This window comes from Miscanthus floridulus, chromosome 6, assembly GCF_019320115.1.
Source record: "Miscanthus floridulus cultivar M001 chromosome 6, ASM1932011v1, whole genome shotgun sequence".
NCBI lineage: Eukaryota > Viridiplantae > Streptophyta > Magnoliopsida > Poales > Poaceae > Miscanthus > Miscanthus floridulus.
Window position 1 is genome coordinate 139,028,463 of NC_089585.1, and position 7,661 is coordinate 139,036,123.

Sequence of the window (7,661 nt, forward strand, 5' to 3'; positions counted from 1 at the left end):
TTTCCCATAAAAATACAGATAAGAATATAGATAACTCTATGTTGGTAGCACATCACCACTACAAGTCAGTCTAATGAAATCCAACAAGATATAATTGCACTGCAAGTACACTGCAGTTTCATAATAGATTAAAGCTTGCATCTTTCACTGGCCACACTGAAACAGGAAATATAGACAGTAGTGTACTCAAACGTGGGTTTACCTTTGAAACAGAATCACACTTCTCCACCGGTTAGTCACTAGGACATCTGCAATTAATGAGGCAAGAATCATCTCAGAATACAAGTTTAGTTTAGATGATCTAATGCTACAAGAGAAGAACACTAAGACAACAAGCAAACATACCTGTGAAATTTTTTCTTTAGCCAAACTAGTCGAACAGCTGGATTTTTTGTCATCATAAATATCTGTCGATTCATCTCAGATTGAAAGAGCTCATTAGCATCTGCCTTCTGCTCAATAGTTAGGTCTTCTATGGTATCCACGATAGCAATGCACTTTTCTACAGAATAGTCATCTTCTTTTTTCTTCTTCTCATCTAGTTTTTCCTGATTTTTCTCCATCTAGATCTTTCTCAAGTCTATGAATTCGCCGAGTTTAGCTGACATTTGACTTTGCTTGCATTTTTTCCACTAGCACTTGCTCCCTCCTCTAGATTGAGATAGGGTGGTGCAGATTGCACTTCTGGGCCCTCAATTTGAGAAAAATGATTTGTACCAAAATTGATGCCAATAGAATCAGAGCCAGCAGCTGTGTTCTGTGTACTTTGCTCAGAGTGACTTCTTTCAATTGGAGGTTGTGCTGTCATGTTAGGTGGCTCCGTTGATGTAAAATTCAAATCTCCAATGGCTATACTTCCTATCAATACACATCACAGATGCACTCTTAGGTATTATTCAAAGTTATTCAGCACCATAGGCATATGTTTATCAATTTAGATTTACGATACAGCTAGCTCATGAATACAGCACCACAAAAATTGTATTCATGAGCAAACAAAGGAAAATTACTTATAGGTGTTAGCATTCTAAAGACTGATGGGGCTCAATTACAGGTGCAGCAGTAAGACTTTGGTTTCACTGATTTCATAATGATATGTTAGCTATTGATCCAATTGAAACCAGTAGCTTGATGCAGTGGTGGATTCTAAATATGACTATGTTGTGGCTTGCCTAGATCAGTGGTGGATTCTAAATATGACTATGTTGTGGCTTGCCTAGAGCAGTGGTGAAACCAGTAGCTTGATGCAGTGGTGGATTTCATAATGATATGTCAGGGGAAATACCAAGATAACCTTCTGGCTTGCTGCTATGAAGCTAAAACAACTGATGCCCAAGTCTTGTGGCTTGCCTAGATCAGTGGTGGATTCTAAATATGACTATGAATCTTAGAATAGCATACATTAGAATTTAGAATAGAATAGAATGACTATGAATCTTTACTGCTTCTCTGTTATCTACCATGATAAAAGGAACCCAATGGAATTTGGATTATGGTAATATGAAGATTGAAGTTTGAGCAAATGTCACTGAGAAGCCTTACGCTATAGGCTAAGTAGTGTCCAGCACAATAAAAACTTAATGTGGGAGGCTATTATGTTAGGATAAGTAGTCTTCAACAAAAAAAGTCATGTTAAGTATCAGGAAGTTTGCTAGATTCTGAGCAATCCAAAAATACCAGCTAAAACAATACATCTAAACCATCCCGGCTTCAAATTGGCATGGTTTCACTTTCACACAATGATCGCTAACATCAGTGCAGGATGTATGTGCACACTGGATTACAATGTAAACGTACAACAGGTAGCAGAAGACATGCAAGTGAATACAACTAGCTCATGAATACAACACCACAAAAACTATATTCATGAGCAAACAAAGGAAAATTACATGCATACAATGATGCCAGGTGTTCATAAAGAGGAAGTGGCTTCTTTTAGAACTTACTGACTTTGGGATACTTCTATTAAATGCAACAAAGCAACATTTTGGTTAGCTTCTTAAAATAGTGAAAACACAGTACTATATAATTGACAGAAAGTGACTAACCTCAATTAGGTCTTCCCATTTCTTTGGTTTGGCAATTATCATGCTTAATGTCTCATTCCAACCAACACCACTCTCTTTTCTGGCATCTCTAACTGTCCTATAGTTTCCTTTCAACTCCTTCTCCTTCTCTTGCATTTGTTGTTTTGAAAAATGAGCTAAAGGGAAGGTTTCATTGAACCGTTTAGCAATATTTCTCCAACCATCTGCTGTCCAGCCATTTTGTGCCCTGTACATTGGGATATTGACATGCTCTTTCATTACATCCACCAGCCCTTTCTCATACGTGTAGGTCCATGCAGCCCTTGTACCCTAGGACGTTGACATTGCTGAAAAATAGTGAAAGATAAATATAAGCTAAAATTATAGAAATATAAATGTAAGGTAAAATGCTGAAAATGATGAACAATGCTCTAAATTACCATCTAATTATTATAGGCAGCCCACATCGCTTGTGAAAGCATCTAGGCCCCTAGTTGGATTTCGGTGATTAATGTCAATACAAGATTACTATGACTAACGTGTGTTTTGCAGAGGCAATTAAGTTAGGTCATGGTAATGGAGATCGATTGGGCAATCGAGGTTGTCATGCCCCTACGATGGAAATCATTTCGGTTTTTAAAAGGATGGACGACAAGGTTAAGGATAACTAGTTCTAAGTGTCGATTGGAGTTGGAGAGACACTTAGAGTAGTTTAGGACTTTGTTTTTCCTTTGGCCGCACTATTAAGGGGGGTATGAACGGGTAGCTTGACCTAGTTGAGTCTAGTGAGTTAGGTGTGGTGCACACTTGTTAAAACTAGCTCTAGGTAGCTCCTATGAATGCCTAAGATCCTATGGAGCAAACTTCATTCACAGATGTTCGAAAGTTGGAAGTGAATGGAGGGTCAAACACTGACCGGACGCTGGCTCCGGTGCGACCGGACGCTGGCCGCAGGGTCCGGTCAGTTCATTTGACCGTGGAGATCTAGTCTGGTGTGACCGGACGCTGAGAGGTCATGTGACCGGACGCTGAGGGCCAGCGTCCGGTCGACTCCAGTAAGGGTCGTGACTTGAGAAAGTGCGACCGGACGCGTCCGGTCGATACTGACAGGACCCTGAGGGTTCAGCGTCCGGTCGAGTCCAGTAAGGTTCCAGTAAGGGTTTTATGCGACCGGACGCGTCCGGTCAGTGCTGATCGGACCCTGCCAGCGTCCGGTCAACTATTTACTACTGGTTCGCGGGTTGAACTGACCGGAGCGTCCGGTCATCACGACCGGAGCGTCCGGTCATCCCGTAGAAGCTCATAACGGTTCATTTTTCAGGCTGCCTTATAAATAGAAGCTCCACTCGTGAGTGGAGTCACTTGTGCTCATTCCAACAGCTGAGAAACACGTTTGTGAGTGCCAAGAAGAGCAAGGTCCTAGTGAGGTGTTTGTGATTTGAGAATCCAAGAGAGTAGCCTCACTAGCAAATCAAGAGTAGCAAAGTGTGCATCCATCTTCTCATTAGGCTTCGCGTGGTCAAGTGAGAGTTCGTGCTTGTTACTCTTGGTGATCGCCATCACCTAGACGGCTTGGTGGTGATTGGGAGTGTGGTGTTCACCCGGCGGAGCTTGTGTGTGGGTGACCCAACTCAAGTTGTGAGCGGTTTTGGGTGATTCGCCACGACGGAGTGTCGAAGAATCAACCCATAGAGAGCACTTGATCCTTGCGCGGATCAAGGGGGAGCTACACCCTTGCGCGGGTGCTCCAACGAGGACTAGTGGGGAGTGGCGACTCTCCGATATCTCAGCAAAACATCGCCGTGTTCCTTCCTCTCTCTATTTACTTTGAGCACTTACTTTGAGTATTTACTTTGAGCAATTGAATACTTGTTTTACATCCATAGAATTGCTTGCTAGAGTAAGTTTGGAACATAGGTTGCAGGGTTGTTGTGCTTTAGTTTGATATAAACACTTTTCTAGGCACAAGGGGTTAATTAGGCTATCCGTAGGATTTGATTATTGCAAGAGAATTTAGAATTAGCCCAATTCACCCCCTCTCTTGGGCATCTTGATCCTTTCAATTGGTATCAGAGCCACGTGCTCATGTTTTTAAGCTTAATCGCTTAGAGCAAGATGTCTCACGGGGATGGACCTCCTCCTATCTTTGAGGGAGATGATTTTCCATATTGGAAAATCCGCATGGAGGCATACTTAGAAGCTCTAGATGTTGGAATTCTTAGAGCCGCCTCTCAAGGGTTCCCAGCACCTAGGAATGCCACACAACTTCAAGGCGATGAAGTGAATTATGAAAAATGGAATGCAAAGGCTCGCAACACCATCTTTAGAGGCCTTTGCGAAGATGTGTTCAATCGTGTAAGGAACCACAAAGACGCCCATGCACTATGGTCGGACGTTTGTGCGCTCCATGAGGGAACCAAGAGTGAGCGTGAGGAACGCTATCACCTTGTGATTAAAAAGCTAAATTCTTTTGAGATGTTTCCCAAAGAAAGTGCTAATGAGATGTATTCTCGATTAAATGTTCTTGTAGAGGAAGTCAATGGGCTTGGACTTACTCAAATGTCACCATCCGACGTTGTGAGAAAAATCTTGAGTGTCCTCCCCATTGATAAATATGGGCACATTGTGATCGTGCTACATCAAGGTGATCTTTCCGCCGCTACACCGACACAAATCTTGGGAAAGATCAATGCTCATGAGATGTACATGCACATCACACCACAAGATGGCTCATCCTCTACAAAGAAGAAAGAGAAGGACTTAGCATTCAAAGCTAGCCAAGACAAGGGCAAAGCAAGACTTGAGTATGAGAGCTCAAGTGATGAAGATGATGAAGAAAGCCTTGCCCTCATAGTGAAGAAGACCACCAAGATGCTAAAAAGGCTAAATAAGAGTGGCATCAAGTTTGATGGCAAGAAGAAGAAGTTCTTCACTAGCTCAAGAAGAAAGCCAATCTCCGAGATGGATTGCTACAATTGTGGCGAACTTGGCCACCTAGCTCATCAATGCACAAAGTCCAAGAAAGACAAGTTCAAGAACAAGGGCAAGAAAGATGAGTCAAGCGATGAAGATGAAAAGAAAAAGAACAAGCCATACAAGAAGAGAGATGACAAAAAGAGGGACTTCTACAAGAAGAAGAAGAGTGGCAAGGCCTACATTGTCGGTGATTGGCTCACGGACATTGATTCATCAAGTGGATCATTCGATGATGATAGTGACGATGAAAAGGTGGCCGCCATTGCAATTGATCTTGCATCTTCACCGCCACCATCGCCATCATACTCTACACACCTATGCCTTATGGCCAAAGGTGAACGCAAGGTAACTAAGAGTGATGATAGTAGTGATGATGAACATGCTAGTGATGATGATAGTGATAGCAATGATGATGACTCGCCTATATATGATGATCTTGTCAAAATACTAAGAAAATATACTAAGATCATTAGAAAGAGTAGAGCTACAAATGAAAAACTTGATGCTAAAAATTATTCACTCTTAGCTAAGTGTGATACATTAGAAAAGGCCAATGATGAGCTCAAAGAAACAAATGATTCTATATCATCTAAACTCAAAGAGCTCAAATCTTCTAAGAAAGAGCTTAAAGATAAAAATGATAAACTTGAGTGGGTGCACAATGAGCTTATCACTAGTCACAATAAGCCAAAAGATGAATATACAACTCTAAAGATCAATTATGATACCCTTATTATTGCATAAGAATTCTTACCAAATGGGCCACATGATGCTACTAACCATGTTGTTAAGATTGATATAGCTACCTCATGTGATGATTTAATTGATGAAAGCATTGAGCATGGATCTAGTAGCAAGGGCAAGCAAGTGGTTGAGTGCAATGACTATGATGAGTATGTCAAGCTCAAGAGTGACAATGAGAAGCTCATGAAAGATCTTGAAGAGATGAAAAGTCACAACACCATTGTGCTAGAAAATCTTGATCATGACAAAGAGGTGATCCTTGAGAATGAGAAGCTAAAAGAAGAAATCAAGAAACTCAAGGAGGAGAAGAACAATGATATTCTCAAGGAAGAGAACAAGAAGTTTAAGATGGAGAAAGAGCATCTCAAGATGGGATTGAGCAAGTTTGCTAGAGGCAAGCATCTCCAAAGTGAGCTACTCATGAATACCGTCATGAAGATGGATAGAAGTGGCATTGGATATATGGCAAGTGTAGAGAAGAAGAAGGCTCAAGCTCAACACCAACAATCAAAGCCAAAGCCAAAGCCAAAGAGATGTTTTGAGTGTGGACAAGAAGGTCATTTTGCTCATGAGTGTCAAACTCCACCACCACAACCCTTGCCCAAGCATGCTAGACCCTTTGCTTTCAATGCTCACTACATGCTTAGAAAAGATTCGAGTGGAAAGATGAAAGTCATGTTCTTAGGTCCCCCCAACAAGAGTAGGCCTAAGAAAATTTGGGTGGCTAAGTCACTTGTTGAGAAGGTGAAGGGCCCTCAACAAGCTTGGATCCCTAAAGCTTAAATCTCTTGTGTGTAGGTGAACTACAAGACCGGTGAAAGTCATTGGGTTATTGATAGTGGTTGCACTCAACATATGACCGGTGATCCTCGTATGTTCACCTCACTAGATGAAGAGGTAGATGGACAAGAGAAAATAACATTTGGAGATAATTCAAAGGGCAAGGTTAAAGGATTGGGCAAAGTGGCAATATCAAATGATTATTCCATCTCCAATGTGCTCTATGTTGCTTCATTGAGCTTCAACTTGCTATCCGTTGGGCAATTGTGTGATCTTGGCTTTCAATGCTTATTCACCGAGAAGGAGGTTGTTGTATCCAAGGTAGATGACAATCAAGTGATATTCAATGGATTTAGATACAACAACTTATATCTAGTTGACTTCACCTTCGAAGATGCAAACTTGAAGACTTACCTATTCACCAAAACAACACTTGGGTGGCTATGGCATAGAAGACTTGCTCATGTTGGGATAAGCTCACTCAAGAAGCTTATGAAGAATGATTTGGTGAGATGGTTGAAGGATGTGAAGTTTGAGAAGGACAAGCTTTGTAGTGCATGTCAAGCCGGCAAGCAAGTTGCAAACACTCATCCAACCAAAGCTTTCATGTCAACCACAAGAGTGCTAGAACTCCTACACATGGATTTATTTGGACCAACAACATACAAGAGTTTGGGAGGAAATCTCTATTGTCTTGTGATTGTGGATGACTATTTAAGATATACATAGGTGTTCTTCCTTCATGACAAATCCGAAGTTGCATCTTGTTTCAAGAAGTTTGCCAAGAGAGCTCAAAATGAATTTGAAGTGAGGCTCAAGAAGATAAGAAGTGACAATGACAAAGAGTTTGACAACACAAACATAGAAGCTTATTGTGATGAAGTTGGAATCAAACATGAAGTCTCCGCAACCTATACTCCTCAACAAAATGGTGTAGTTGAGAGGAAGAACCGGACTTTGATCACTCTTGCAAGGACAATGCTAGATGAGTACAACACCCCCGAAGCTCTATGGGCAGAAGTAATCAACACCGCATGTTATGCATCCAACCGCCTATTTCTTCAAAAGTTTCTTGTCAAGACACCATATGAGTTGCTCAATGGGAAGAAGCCGGACGTCTCCTTCTTTAGGGTG

General features: G+C 41.4%; 1 pseudogene; it reads right to left on the reverse strand.

Moving 5' to 3' along the window:
* Window positions 1–232: 232 nt before the first annotated feature.
* On the reverse strand, window positions 233–2,372 carry LOC136461343 (L10-interacting MYB domain-containing protein-like; annotated as a pseudogene).
* Between the last annotated feature and the right edge of the window lie 5,289 nt (window positions 2,373–7,661).